Source organism: Electrophorus electricus, chromosome 4 (assembly GCF_041902795.1).
Source record: "Electrophorus electricus isolate QZ-2024a chromosome 4, ASM4190279v1, whole genome shotgun sequence".
NCBI classification, from domain to species: domain Eukaryota; kingdom Metazoa; phylum Chordata; class Actinopteri; order Gymnotiformes; family Gymnotidae; genus Electrophorus; species Electrophorus electricus.
Window position 1 is genome coordinate 37,215,184 of NC_137500.1, and position 15,562 is coordinate 37,230,745.

A 15,562-nucleotide genomic window follows, 5' to 3' on the forward strand; every position below is an offset into this window, starting at 1 on the left:
CACACGCACACACACACACATGCACACACACACACACACACGCACATGCATGCACACACACACCCACGCACGCACGCACGCACACACACACACACACACACACACACACATACTTTTGGTGCTATTATTATACTATTAGAGGATTACACACACACACACACACGCACACACACACACACACACACACACACACACACACACACACACACGCGAGTTAAATCAGATCGGAGCAATGACAAAGTTAAGTTTTAGTTTCCCGCTGGCATAGCTGGAGGGGAACTTTAATTACTGGGCTATAAACTTCGTTTAATTAACTCATTTGTTTTTCATCATCTTATTTATTTATGGCACAACAGTTAGTGGTTAAAAGGGCCAGTTATTCCTGCCTGGATTTGGGGATATTTGTAATAAATACTTGCTAGAGGTCAATGATGGCAATAAATCAGTAAAGTATAAATTGACCGTTTGTGCAGAGCTGCTGATTTAGGCTGCATTGGAGACGGGAGAAGCTCTGGCCTAATCAGCTCCTACTGCGCCGCCAGCTTCCTCTGACCTGACGTGACCCGGCGTGACCCCAGGGGGGCCGGTGTCTCAAAGAGGGGTGACTCTTGTTCTTAACAAGTGGGATAAAACTGCATGAGGAAGCAGGGGCAAGACACCAGCGCATGCACACACACACACACACACACCCACACACACACACACACACCATTACAAACCTCTCATTACTTCTTAGAACCTGTTGCAAAAGCAGGCATAATTGAAGAAATTATTATTCTGCATATGCTGTGCAGAGACGTCTGAAACAGAGAATGCTGCACTGATGACACCACAGCTGACATACGGTGCATGTCAAGTGCACCACCTATAGAAGGAGACCTCATCACCGATTGGGCCTAGGGCGCTGCTGGTTGAAAGCACTGGAGAATGTTGCTGTATTTCACAGCGACCAATCTCCCTCCTAGTCTCTTTCTCTCAGCTCACTGATGCGTATTATAGCTATGATGCACCTATGTGTGAAGCATGGAATGAACAATGCCCCTCCTTTGGTTTCCATGAGACCACATTCAACCTTTCATCTGAGCGTCATCTTGCAGAAGCGCTCTTGTGGACTGATATGGAATTTGGGTAATTTACCATCAAGTTCAGCAGTGCAGTGGAATCCCTGCTTGCACGAGGAGAGAAGAAAGCTTTAATGTGTAAAATGAGCAGAAAAAGTGAAAGTTTGAAAGTGTGAGGTGCAGGTTACCTTCTCAAATCATTACTGTTACAGTCAGAAAGAGTCAATACTGTTTTCAAGAATTTGACAGGTAAGAAACTACTAGAGCTACTGTGAGGAAGTACAGAGAATCTTGCGTAATGATGCATGAACATTGAATGATTTATGAATATAAGACTCAGAAACCATTAAAGTATATTGCAAATATCTTATGACAAATTATTTAGCTGTCATGCAGAAATGAAACTACGACTTAACACTTCAGTGCCTTTTCTATGTAATTATCACACCAGTACTAACATGATAACCGTCCTCGTAAAACAGAGTGTTTGACAGAAGAACATTAAGAGAACATTAATTATATCTGCTAAACGGACCAGTATTGTCAGACCAGTATTCCTCATTAGCCTCCTTGATTAAAACTGATCAAAAGGACGTCGGGGGGTGAGAAGCTATTTCTCTCCTTCTCTGCGAGTCCTCTTCTCATGAATGTCCATTCCATCTGTGGCACTTTCTTGTGTGGCCCATGTGTTGTTTGCAGTGGTACGTAATATTCGTTGATGGCTCCGCCTACTGCTCCTTCACCCTCCGCCCCCTGGGAGCCGACTCTCTCCCTTCCTGTCTGCGGTCACACCAGCCCAGCAGCAACCTCATTTCTGCTGGTAAGCTGGCTTACATGCAAGGCTGGCTTCACGGTCTTCTGATGATCAAACTCCTTCACATTCTCTCTCTCTCTCTCTCTCTCTCTCTCTCTCTCTCTCTGACTACCCCAATCCATCTAAACTCCCCTCTTCCTTTCTTTTTGCCCTCCCTCCACTGCCCTAGGTGATATCCTTTTATCCAGCCCTGACCCTGATCCACTTCTGGTCATCACAGCTCAGCATACGGGTCTCTAATCTCCAGCTCACATCACCTCCAATGGGTGTCATATCCCCACCACATCCCAAACCCCAACTCGCTACACACCGCCATTCTCATGGGCCTAGGGGGCCTGATGTCTGATGTTTCCACCCCTCTGTCACTAATTGATGTAATTATTGCCCTATTTCTGGAGAAGACCTGCTAAAAGCAGGTGTGTGTTGTGAAAGCTGACGGACGCGCGCGCAGTCTGAGCCCGATGGCCTGTTTGCCCACAGTGAAAACCAGGCTCCCCGATCTCTGCCTCGATGGCTTTTGCTCTCGTGTTGTTTAGAGGGCTAGTAATTGTACTCTGGCATGGACCAACCACTAGCTACATTAGCAGCAGAGAAAGGCTTTGGAGATAAGCAAGGATATTTCCTCAGGTCCAGCCCATATCTGCTGGTAAATCGATAGTTCTTCCAGGCCCCGGTAATTTTAATCAAGACCTGCTTTTGTAAAGTAGCCTAAGTGGCACGGAGGTTACTGGTAAGGCTGCTATTGGATGGTTGAAGTTCTGATTTCCTTGGTTGCTCCTAATTGGGTTTAATCTTTAATGCACTAAAGGTTCACGAGAGCTTTTATTAACTCTGCTTTGCCACTTCTATGCACGAGCCATGTGTAACGCCCCAGTACAGCATATAGAAAGGGTAGCACATAACGTGCGGATGTGGTTGTGACAAGACGTTGTGCACAATTATCAAACAACACTAGGCGGTAGTAACCTACACACACCACTGCTATTTGCTATACATGCCCTGCTTTAGAATGTTTAGCGAATGTCATTTACAAAATGACTTATGACTAAAGTTATCTAAAAAGTTATCTGAAATGTTACAGGAATGCTGCAGCAATTTATCATGGTGTACAAATGAAAACATAAGTCACAGTTGAGTCTCACAAAATATATGCTAAAATACCATAATTCTTGGAGACGGTGTATATGTTAACAAAAGAAAAGAAAATGTATTGCTGGGAGCTTCCATAAGTGTTCCGTTTCTTTTAGGATCACAGCATCTGAACGCTAGGTAGAGTTCCATCCCCAGATCACAGTGACAGCTCCTGGAGAGCGATGTGAATCCAAAAGCCTTCTCCGAACTTCCAGCAGGAATGCCAAGCGCAGGTTTGCTGCGTGCTCGAAGCCAAAATTACAAGGTAGGCCTGGGATGCCTCTCTGGCTGGCTCGGGCTGCTGCTGTTTCCTGGGTACACTGTGCCAAGAACCAACACCAGCATGCTCCTGACCAGCAGGGAGAGACGAGGCTCGGTGCCGCCCCACTCGACATCGCAATGGAGACCCCAATCGTCCCCCTGAGCTGGGACAAGTGAATTTTGCTTTGTGGCATTGACATCCCTCGCTGCCCTGTGAGAGCTCTCCGAACACGAGCGATTCACTGCTTGTGCTGGCTCACCGATTCCTCATGCTGGCTCACCGATCACTTCTGTTGATATCTTGTGCTGTCTCACTAACCCCTCACGCCGATCTCTTGGGCTGTCTCACTGACCCCTCACGCCGATCTCTCGTGCTGTCTCACTGACCCCTCACGCCGATCTCTCGTGCTGTCTCACTGACCCCTCACGCCGATCTCTCTGGCTGTCTCACTGACCCCTCACGCCAATCTTTTGTGCTGTCTCACTGACCCCTCACGCCGATCTCTCGTGCTGTCTCACTAACCCCTCACGCCGATCTCTCTGGCTGTCTCACTGACCCCTCACGCCAATCTCTCTGGCTGTCTCACTGACCCCTCACGCTGATCTCTCTGGCTGTCTCACTGACCCCTCATGCCAATGGCTCATCAACCCCTCATACTGACAGGGACCTGAAGCTGAGGGGCAGCTAGGCAACATGAAAACCTCTGCATTACACAGTCCTGGATCACGGCAGCCTGGGCTTCCATGCATTTACTAAAGCTTTCCAATACATAGAAGGCAGGTTTATAACAACTGAACAGTCTCTCTAAGACACCAGCTGGTCTACAGAGATGAAGGCTGGAGGTAAGGCCCAGAATGGCCACAGGAACAGTGCTTGATGTGTTCCCTGCACCTGCTAACTGATACAGGATCAGTTATTGGTCAGTGGTCTCTTCATCGACTTTGTGTTCAAAGCACTAAACTGTCTGAGCACTGAACTATGCTGGTTACTATGGAACCAGGTATGCGTAACATCAAAGCAGAGGTTGAGTTTTGTAATACAGTAATACACTTTTCCATATATGTACGCATCACAAAAAAGTTTTTTTTTTTTCTTATGGGAAAAAAAAACCATGACGCCAATAGCGTGCACTTTGGCACTGTAATTTATTTTGTGTCGTGACAACCATCAGAAAGAGAGGTCACTACAGCAAGAACACCCACTCTGCATAAATAATTGAAAAATTAAAGATCCAAGTGTCAGTAGTGGCCAAAGCTCTACTCTAACAGCAGTCACCGAGGAGACCCTCCAAAGAGCTTTTTGGCTTTCAAGATTTTAAGAACTCTTAGTGGTACAGCCATACACACAAAAACCTCGACTACAGTCGATTATTATCTCCCAGAGGTGCATGCAGAGCTGGGTTGGAAAGTAAACTTCTAGTTAACATACACTTTCCAACTGCTACTACAAAACACAACACAGCAAGTACTGTGAACGCGTGCATACGCTGCTCCATACGAACCTGCCCAGAAAGTGTGCTGGCAAGCAAGTTTAGTCCAGAACAATTCCATCTGCTCCTCGTCCTGTGCTGGTGGGGCCAGGTCTACACACCCACACGCACACACGCACATGCTGCAGACAGTGCAGGCAGATCTTCCCAGAAGTACAGTGGATGTGCAGGAGGCCCCCGCGAATGGGTTCGGAGGCTGCAGGTGTGGGTGAAGCTCGTCAGTGAAGCGCGGCGCATCGCGTGACAGAACAACTGCGGCTTTGATCATCTCCTGTCCTGAGATGAGCTGAGAGGAGACTCCGCCGTGCCAGTCTTCCCCTCATCTCGAGTCCCCCACTGACTCGGTCTCCTTCAATCAAGCTTACTTACTGTGCACTTCTTTTGCTCTGCTTCTTTCAGTAAGTGTCCATCCGCGCCGTCTGCGGCTTTGTGCTCGCCTCCAAACCTTTGCTGACTCGTGGCGAAGCGTCCCCGTCCACGTGCTGTTTCCCTCTCCTGATAACCTCTCCGTCCTGGCAGGTTAGGGACCTAGATCCCCGGCGTATTATGTGACTTCTGCCCGTTTTCCCCTGGTGCTCTGCCATGTCAAATAAGTATCCTGTTAAGTAAAAAATGCTAGGTACTTAGGGGAAAAAGAAACCATGTGTGCATGCGTGTTGTGGAGGTCTGCATGGTGGGCCGCTCAGGGACTTCCCTGGCTTCATTAAAATGCTTCAGTCGAGCATAAACAGGCATAAAGGGGCCCTTGTGCAAGACAGACAGCTGGGAAGTCACTCCCTCGTCAGGATTAGGCCGCATTAATGGGATTACTCTCCGATATCCCTCAAATATTTCTGCGAGGCTGTGATGGGCGAGAAGCCTCCGTGGTGCTGGCGGAGACGCTGGGTGGGCGGGGTTTGCTCTGCCGTGTATGCAGTAACTGCTGTTTCCAGGCGACAGGTGGCCTTTCAGGCACGCTGCCGCTCAGCTCTCGGGCCGACAACCTTCCGCATCCTGGCTGCGCAAGGACAGATCATATCTAAAGCCACCGCATGCCGCAATTATCGCAGTCCGGACTGAGCCATGCAAACACTCTGAAAGAGGGAGTGGGCCAGGGAGAAAGAGAGAGAGAGAGGGAAAGAGAGGAGGAGAGGATTGCTCAAAGCCATTAAGCCCAGCACAATTTAGCTCCGTCCTCACGTGGGTGGCAGAACCCCCCTGACCCGGCCTAAAAAGGCAGGAGCGTGCGCGTGAACGAGAAGAAAGATCTCAGACATGGAGCGGTCCGATAAGGCCACGTCTCGGAGCCTCAGATCACACAGACTTTGGCAAGGAAGCGATGTAAAGCAGAACTGCCTTTAAAGCGCGGCCCGTAATGTAACGCTGATAAGGGGACCCCTCTGGGCATGAGTTGGCCCGGGTTGGCCCCAAATGTTCCTGCGGAAGGCTGGGGGAGAGGTCTGCAGGGTCCAACAGAACAGAGGACCACCTAATGCTTTCACAAGCCCAGATCATGGCGCCATTAAAAGTAATTTCATGCCAGCTTCAGCACGTGTCTCTGCTATGCAAAAAGCATGACTTGTTTATATATAAACACATACAAAGAGAAGGTGTGAGCCACAGGTCATGGTGTAATATGGTGTTTACGGTGTAATATGGTGTTTACTATGGCCTGGTCTTTTAGGAGCTGCACAGCTCACGACTTGCTATTGAAAATTGATGCGCATACAATATATTATCAGCCCGCAATACCCACAGCCCAAGGGGGAATGAGCAAAACACGAAATACACAATCTGTCAAATACAGAGATAGAAGAGAGAAGATATGGTTACGGTTAGCAGGCATTCCCTTGAGAGTGGATGTGGAATGGAAACTTTATCATGTGGATCACCACAGTGCCATTACTGCATGTTAATGTAGTCAGAGTCAGAACCAACCTCAGTGCCCACAGCCCGTCCGCCCTAATTTAAAACACACTAATGGAGAGACAAGACACCACGGCAAATGTAATAACAGTTGAAGGAACATGGAGGAAGAAGGAGAGAGCTGGAGTCATGCCAAATGGGCAATATTGGGTCAATTTAAAGTACACAAATCAGCTTGAAATGAGCAGTTCTCTATAAACATGCAATTACACGGAAATGTGTGCAAGTTTGTCTGTGTCTGAACACATCCGATTTTTTGTGCATGTTCACAAGTCTCCCCAAGCTGATCAGTGACTGAAAAAAGTGTGTGTGTGTGTGTGTGTGTGTGCGTGCATGGGTGTGTGTGTGTGCGTGGGTGCGTGCGTGGGTGCGTGCGTGTGTGTGTGTGTGTGTGTGAGTAAAATAGACAAGCAGATAAAACTGCTTCATTAAAATGATAGGGCACTGCAGCGACAGCTGGGTCAGAGGGTCAGGGAGTGAATTCCATGAAGCTGCCTCAGAGTCTGTCATTTCTGCACAATCACATGCACGCACACACACTCACACACGAGCGCACACACGCGGGTCTTTGCCTCCGAATCCATCAACCAGCTCGGAGCTCTGCTGCTAATAGTTTTTCTCAGTGCTTAGTGGGTGAGCTCAGCGTTGCAGGACGACACACCGGAACAATGCTGCAGCATTTCCACACACCTGGACCTCCAGCTGCAAGAACGTGGAGACAACCGGCTTCGTTCCAGGAATGAGGACACCGACAGGAAACGTGTCAGAACAGCTCCCGAACCAAACCAGTGCATTAATGTCGATCTTTACCATACAGCCACCGAAACGGAATCGCCCCCCTTCCGAGAGAAATACGTCTGAACGGTGACACTAATAAATTGAAAGGTGTTTGAAATGTTTGTTATTTAATTTGAAAGCTAGCTGGAGTGGCACTGACCACTGCGGCGGGCAGCGGGGACCAGCCTATGCATTTCCCCTTTTCATTTGCATATATTAGCCTGGTCTTACGGTTCCCTTCTCCAAGAAGAGAAGAAAATCTTTGCGGTTACCGTGTTCAAGGACTCTGCAAGATCAAATTGACTCATTAACATTTTCTTCCTGATCACTAGAAGCACCGTGTATACAGCAGCGTTTGGGGGGGGGGGGGGGGTAATCACCTGATAATATGATTTAGGTTGGATGATAATTGAATGAGAGCTAATTAGGGGTCAGACATTTGCACGGTCCTCTTTATCTGAAGAAGAACTGCAGTGGTTAAGGTAACTCTATCATATGTACATTAGTACCATTTAAAATGAGCGATGGGCATCTTGTAGCACAACACGAGGTCCCTCCGTGAGACTGAGCAGCCTGCAAGCATGCGATTGGATTTTTATTCAATTTTACTTTTAATGAGTAAAAAAACTGTGTTGACGCCCACTCCATATTAATGTGCTCTAATCTACAACTACTACTCAAAGAGCACTGGTATAAGGAAAAGCTAAAGATATTATTCAGAGCTTCATTAAATATGAAACAACTGCAAAATGTTTAAATACACAAGCCATACGTCAGAATATGTAGAAGTCAAAAGGTAATATATGATAGGACCCAGTCTTGTTGGAACGCATCTTTTTCCTCTCTAGTTTGGTGTGAGTTTCAGCATTTGGCATTCATGTAACACCCTTTCTCTCTCTCTCTCTCCCCCTCTATTTGTGTTTGAGACACAAGCTGTCACTAGCTTTATTAACATTCACACACCCACACAAACACAAACACACACGCATTCGACGTGTGTGTATTATACGCAGACAACTTCACAAGCCCCGATTCGAGACCTGTCTTTCATTATCAGGTTTCTTTTCCCAGTTTTCAGCTGGAACAGAACACAGAATGTATTTCCACTCAGTACTGCAAATGTTGTGTCATTCTAATACCTCGCGGGGCATTCATTAACCTCCTGAAGGCGGTTGTGGTATTATTAACAGGTATAGACCAGATACTGCACAAGAATCTACGCTTACACATTCCATCCACTCCTACTAAGAATAAATTATTATTTATCAAAATGTAATGGGTTGGTAGCATTCATTGCAGAATCCATTAGCAACAAAATTTAAGCCATATGAGAAATCGGAGTGGGTGTTTGCAAGTATGGTCTGGTGAGTTTTTCACCTCATACTGGTTCAAAAAGTAATGTCCACTTTTCAGCCAGTACTCTCTATACACAGGTAAATTCTAGACCTAAGGATATGCCAGGTGCGTCCTTTAACGTTTCTGAACAGAAGGATGCGTTTCGATTCTGCTGAAAGCTTCGTGGCGCTAAAGTGCTCCTTCTCCTCACCATCTTCATTCATACATGTTCACACCAAAACCATTTATACATGTCTACTACCTCATGTCCTCATGCTTATCACAAAATCTTAAGAAAAAATGTCTTGAGCAAAGAGAATTTCACAATTCCTTACATTCAAGACAAAATAAAGGTAATTTGAGTGTAAGACAGCGCATTTCACTGCGTGTAAAATGTTAATCTGCCTACAGAGAAATCTCACTACAGCAAAACCAAAAGCAGATCAGAGAATGAAGAGAGACAGACAGACAGATATGTAGGGGGGAGGGTGTTTCATGTTGAGAGACTCTGAGGACGGGGATTGAAGCTGTTGTCTGGTTCATGTTGACAGCAGAGGACACAGAAGGCCCTGAATGCAGATCTGGGTCCTGACTGCTGCAAGCCTCAACCAGCCTCCACTGAGGACATTGTTATACCACTCTGTCTGATAGTGCGACTTTATTCTCCATTACAACAGCCTTCTGTAACGCCCAGTACTGAGCACAGTAATCTGAGCGCCTATGAACAACCACATGCACAGGGTTAATATAGAGATATGAGGACATTTAAAACATCAGCATGCAGTAATTTTACTAAATATCTCAGCATATCTGTAAACTATTCCTTAAAGGAATACCCATGTCACTGGATTTATTGATTTTCATAAAGAAATATTTGAATGACCACTAGCCCTGCTCCTAAAACTCTAGTACTTATTGTAAGCTATTGTTTATTGCACTGATGTTGACTGCTCCTGTGTTGACTAACTGAAACACTAGCACTTATTGTTTATTACACTGATTGTTGTCAGCTTATGTATTTTGCACTTGTAGGCTTCAGCATTGATCCCTGTATTTCAACAGCATTCTAGTTCATTTGTATCTTGCACTCTAAACTACTGTACTGGCTAGGATGTATTCTATGAATAAATGACCAAGCACTTTTTTAAGTCGCTCAGGATAAGAGCGTCTGCCAAATGTCGTAAATGTAAACGTAAATGAAACTGGACATTTTAATTTGTTTTCATTGCCATGATTTTGCAGTTTGGAGTACTAAATGCCCAATCACACAACGAAGAACGGAATGGCTGATGCTACTGATTAAGGTTCCATTTGATTAAGAGCAGCACAGGCTTCAGAAAATATTGTTTTAGTGCAGAAGAACATCTGAATATTTGGAATATTTGGCTGGATATGTGTTAACCTTGTGAAACATCACATCCTCATATGAGGGCGTACTGAATTTGTCTTCACTGGGTCTCACAATGTTAAAGAGGTTTTCACAGCTTACGAGTAAACCCACTGCCATGCATACTGTTACAGTATAGCACTTGTTTGAAGGCTTAATAACACCATATTATAATAGTCTTCTATAATAGCAAAATATCTTCAGAATACAGCAAAACAGAACAACTGAGGGACTCTACACTGTACAGACCTCGCAGACGCCTAAGGTAGGCCTAGGGAGCACAAATAAATGTGATTTGCTTCAACTGCAAAGAAATGAACTGATGACTTTAGCGACAGAAGTTGTCATAAAATGACGACAAAGAACTGCAGCAAGCAACTGCATCCTCTTTATGGTTTGAAACTGTTTCCCACCTCCGTTTTATTGGAAACCATTTATAACTCTGGCACTGACATTGAACTGAATGCTAATTCCAAATGTAATATTCAAATGGTTAAGTGAGAACACTGAAGCAATATTCGGTGTAAGGCCAGCCAGAGAAGGTGCCATGAATTAACTTTTGAGGTATTTAAAATTGAATCACTAGAAGGAAACTGGGTGAGTCCAAATGATTTCATTTCCGATTTCTTTTGTACAGCTTCACACAAATGGCTTCACTCACACACACACACACACACACACACACACACACACACACACACACACTTTTCAACAATATTTTGCAAGTAGGAAGTGTATCTGTTTGACCGGAACAGACTTTAAGAACCATTTGCTGGCAAGCCAAACTGCACGTGCGGCAGACTGGCAATTACAGTAACCGCCCATTAATCTTTCTGAAGGTTTCCTGACACCAAAGAAATAGACATATCAACAATATGCTTGGTGTCCATTAAAGACATTTAAATAATAGCTATTTATTAACAGTATATGGAAACAACAAAATATTTGCAACAAAAAAAGTTGTTGTAATGTGTGATCCACTTGAACAATCATCACCGAAAATGACTGAGACAGAAGCAGTTAGTCACAGTGGAGCAGGGGAACAATAACCCAATACAAACATCTGAGGACTGATTCATGCTGCCACTCTTGAAACACTGACATTTTTTCTAATTCCAAAAGCTAATCTGCTATAGAGAATCAAAAATTTGTATTAATCTACTTCATCCATAAACGTATTGCAATTGTTTTTTGCGTAATCTACATTACTATGAAAATAGTCAAATGTAACTATGGAGTTTATTGCCACTCTCAGGGTATTATTAAGGAGATTAAATAAGTGAAGCACAATGAAATCCATAACAAAAGCGACACACACAAGCGCTTAAACTCCCCCACAGAAGCCCTGGTTTAAAGCTCAGTACCATTGGGGATTGCCATGTTTGCACAACTCACACAGAGACACTTCTGCCATTTGTTTCCACAAGGTGAATCATTAGAGTAAACTGCCTTTGACGGCGCCTATTAAAAAAGATGTAATTTTTTCTCCACGAAGCAGGCGTCACGCTCTTCGTCTCGTGCAACCTCTTGCCAACCCCCACACACCCCATGATGGCAGCCCCCCCGACACACACAGACATACACACACACACACAACCAATAAAGCAGCAACAGCCCGTTTATGCAGGCTGACAGCGTGCTGGGAGTAAGGTGAGCAGTCCCCAATAGAGCTAGGCTGGAAACAGATGATTTAGCATTACATTCCAAATGCACTTAAAGTGATGTTACAGCTGTTGTCAAAAAAGTGCCGTATACACATCTAACAGGCCACACAAGAACAGGCATCTGTAAACGATTCATAGGAATTACACAAGCGAACTGAATAAATAACCCCGCCAAGGGACGGCAGCACATCATACAGGCTGCATTTACTGTTCTGCACTTCATAATATACACGCCTAAGTTCTTCATTTCTCCAGTCACAGTGTCTCAGATAAGCAGCACCTCTGCTGCCGACGACGCGAGTAATAACCGAGACATGGGGAAGCAGGCCTTTCACAGACAGGTTATGAAGGGATCGGGACCTTAGGCTCGAAAACTAAGAGGCATTATTCATGCTATTTGATGCTGCATGCGTTTGTAATTCCCTGCAGTCCAGTTTAAGATTGCAGGAAATGACATGGAGCTGACGGTGTAAGGGTCAATGGGACAGTCAATGGAACAGTCAATGGGACGGTCAATGGGACGGGATTTAGAGTCCACTATTACCATTCAGAATACAGAGAATTACAAAGAATGGGCAACAAAATGGACAACAGTATCAAAATGTGTCAAAGGGAACTCGTTCTGTCGGAAAGGCCTACCTCATACTCAGAATGGCCATTTGCTTTATTAGGTGCATCTGTTTTATGGACACATTTTGCACATGTTCAGTTGCACACAGCGTGTGCGGTACGGGCACCCTGTTTATCACCGGTACGTCTCTGATCCCATTTCCATTTCCAACACGGCGGTGGTACTGGTATGGTAGGGGGTGTTGCACTGGTATGAGTGGTTCAACAACATCAGTGTACATGGAGGTTTTAAACCTCACTGTCACTGGGATGAGGGGTTTTCCACTCAAAGATATCCAGCCGGCATCAGTCCTGTGGTCAGAAACTGAAGCTGTTAATGAATTAGAGGATGACTGACATAAATTGTGCTATAACTACCTAACTGTACACCTCCCTGTTTCTAATAAAACCCATTTGTACTATAACAAGGACACACTGTGTCACTCATGAAGCACCACTGTGATTTGCCAGGAGAATTTACTTCTTGCTAACCCAGAGAGTGAGTTACAATCCAGTTCATATGAGTGGTGAATATAATGGGTGCTTCTCCAACATCTGCATTTCTATTACTCCGATATAGAAATATCTGTTTTCTGAGATATGAAAATAATGTTCACTATGTAACTCAAAAATAATACTGTAATATGGCTGAATAAAAAAAAACCTCATGCCTAATTAATATCCATCATACATGTTTGAAAGTCACATGTATGAAGATATTAATGGTAGTGACTGAAATTATAGTGACTGAACTGATGGTTGTCATCCCCGCAGAGAAACCACGGAAAAGCGTATTGAAGAGGGAAAAACTCTAAGAGTCAGAGAGAAAGAATGAGACACTTGCTGTAACAAAGTGTGTGCCATTCTGTCAGGAGGGGAAAAAAATGCAGTGTGGAAGAATACCTGCAAATGACTTGCCCTGCCATATGGTTTAATACCGAGAGAGCAGCGTTCGCGAGACAGGCTTGGGAGAGCTGGCTTAATCTGAGGCACCCAGACAAAATGCACCGGCCTTAAGTTTTACATGCATGTCACTGCAAACCGCTGCCAGAGCCAACACCCGCTGGTCCTGGCACGCTCTCTGAGGGAACAAAACTGATTTTGCTCATACGAAAAAATAAATAAATAAAAGCACACAAGCAGGTAGGAGAAAAAGAACAGGACGAGGTGTAGCAGGTGGTGGCCCCGTCACCTCCAGACAACAGAGCAATACCTGGCTAAGGCAGAGCTCTGCTGGTCCATTCAAAAGATCTGAGATGTAATACCAGACCTGGTCTCTACTACAATGGGACTGGCATTTAACAGTGCAAAAACAAGCCCCCCCCCCCCCAAATACAATCTTTGAGTTATGAGCTAAATATGAAATATATATTTTTAAAAAAGAATTTTATTGACTGTAGCTCTTGTGGTTTCACCCCTCTGGTCTTTATATTTCCTGTCCTTCATTGTTTGCACCAATGTCTTATTTTGCTCTAATTATCTAAACCATAACCACAGCCTGTACTTCTGGGGCATGGTGATGATTTTTCCAGTAAGACTTGTCATTCTTGCACAGGTTCTTCAAGCTAATGTTTCCCATCATTTCTAAACCATGCATTGGGGGTTTAAAACAAAGCCCCACGTAGTGCTGGAGAAACACACAGTATAGTCACATATGCTATTAGTGTTGTGCTGTATTATTACTGGGACATCACTGCAAATTCTTTTCAAAAAAATCAAAATGTACAAATAACCACCAAAGTCGTCCAAGGCCTATATTGGTATCCAACCCCCCCCTTAAAAAAAAAACAAAAACCATGCAATACACAGAGATTTGCAGAGCTGTTCTGTGAATTCAAAAAAGGAGCTTTATTGGGGTTTTGATGGCTTAAACAAACACCCTGTGGGACTGTGTTTAAACCTAGCTGAAGCAGCAGAGATTCCCACCACTAGAACTATACTGGCACTGTTGTGTTGTGCCAATCGTTCATAATTTTGGACAGCGTGGCATGTATAGCAGGCTAAACATGGGGAATAAGGGACCGGAGCTGTTTGAATTTGAGCTCATCTGCGAGACACTGCAGTGTGTCCCCTGGGGAAATCAGCCCAGGGTTTTTTTTAGACCCACTTAAACCTTCAGTGGAAGCAGGAAAACAGTGAAGTGCTCAATGCTTGCTTATACCTCATTACCTCATTTCACTTTTCCGATGTGCAACAGAACAGACTTGAAATGTTGGTGCCCCTTTTTGAGTCCGCTGAACATCATAGGAGACATCCAGGACAACGGAGTTGCTTGGTTTTAGCTAAACCACAACTTTTAGGATTCATAGCTCGTAGGTGTTCCACAGAGAAGCTTAATTTGATGACTGTGTCTATATTGAAGGAAGTGCTAACTTTCTCTTAAGGATGCAATGGAAGATAACAGCCCAACTCATCCGCAAAAACAAAGCTTCAGATGTTACCCAATATAGCCATTTTTAAGACCAGAAATTTAAAAACAATGACTAAAACTTGTATATGTGCACACATGCAAAAATAGCATACCATGATGCTTTACATATGACATGTAAAGCTTGAGGTGATGCAGTCACCTGACACTAGAAATAGTCCAGCTCTCAAAACACAACATCAGAAAAACTAAAATGGGCTGCATTTCCTGAGATCCTGAAAGCTTTGCAGCATAATTATAAATACAATAATTCTCACTATTGATGAATGATTATTATGTTCAGAGACATCCACCAAAATCATTTAAAATAATCATTCACTACTATGTCCATTACCCAGCGATGAGTCAATACTGTGTCTATTACCCCATGATGAGCCAATAGTATGTCTATTATCCCACGGTTACCTAATACCATGTCCATTACCCCATGATGAGCTGATACTATGTCTATTACCCACTGATGAGCTAATACTATGTCTATTTCCCCAGGAAATAGAAAGCCTTATGAGAGCTAGACTGCATTGGCTTATGTATTACTGAACAGCAATGAGTAATCACATAGCTGACAGCTGTCACCTGCCAGAGCCCAAGTTCACACAAACAGACAGAACTGAGAGCCACACACTGATCATTTCAAAAAGAAGCACCTGAAATTCATTTTGCCATAGCCTTTGTGACTGTGTAATGATTTAACTGTATA

At 44.5% G+C, this 15,562-nt stretch overlaps 1 protein-coding gene across 3 annotated transcripts in view; it reads right to left on the reverse strand.

The window, feature by feature from the left end:
* The window catches only part of b3galt1b (UDP-Gal:betaGlcNAc beta 1,3-galactosyltransferase, polypeptide 1b), a 70,385-nt gene that overhangs the window by 47,373 nt on the left and 7,450 nt on the right, over positions 1-15,562 (reverse strand). The window contains exon 1 of one of the 3 annotated variants that reach the window (XM_081713607.1): positions 4,770-5,450. The exons of the other annotated variants lie outside the window; for them this stretch is intronic. The gene's annotated coding sequence lies outside the window, so the exon portion shown is untranslated. Of the gene's footprint in view, positions 1-4,769; positions 5,451-15,562 lie in introns of those variants that run through there. 3 annotated transcript variants of the gene reach the window in all.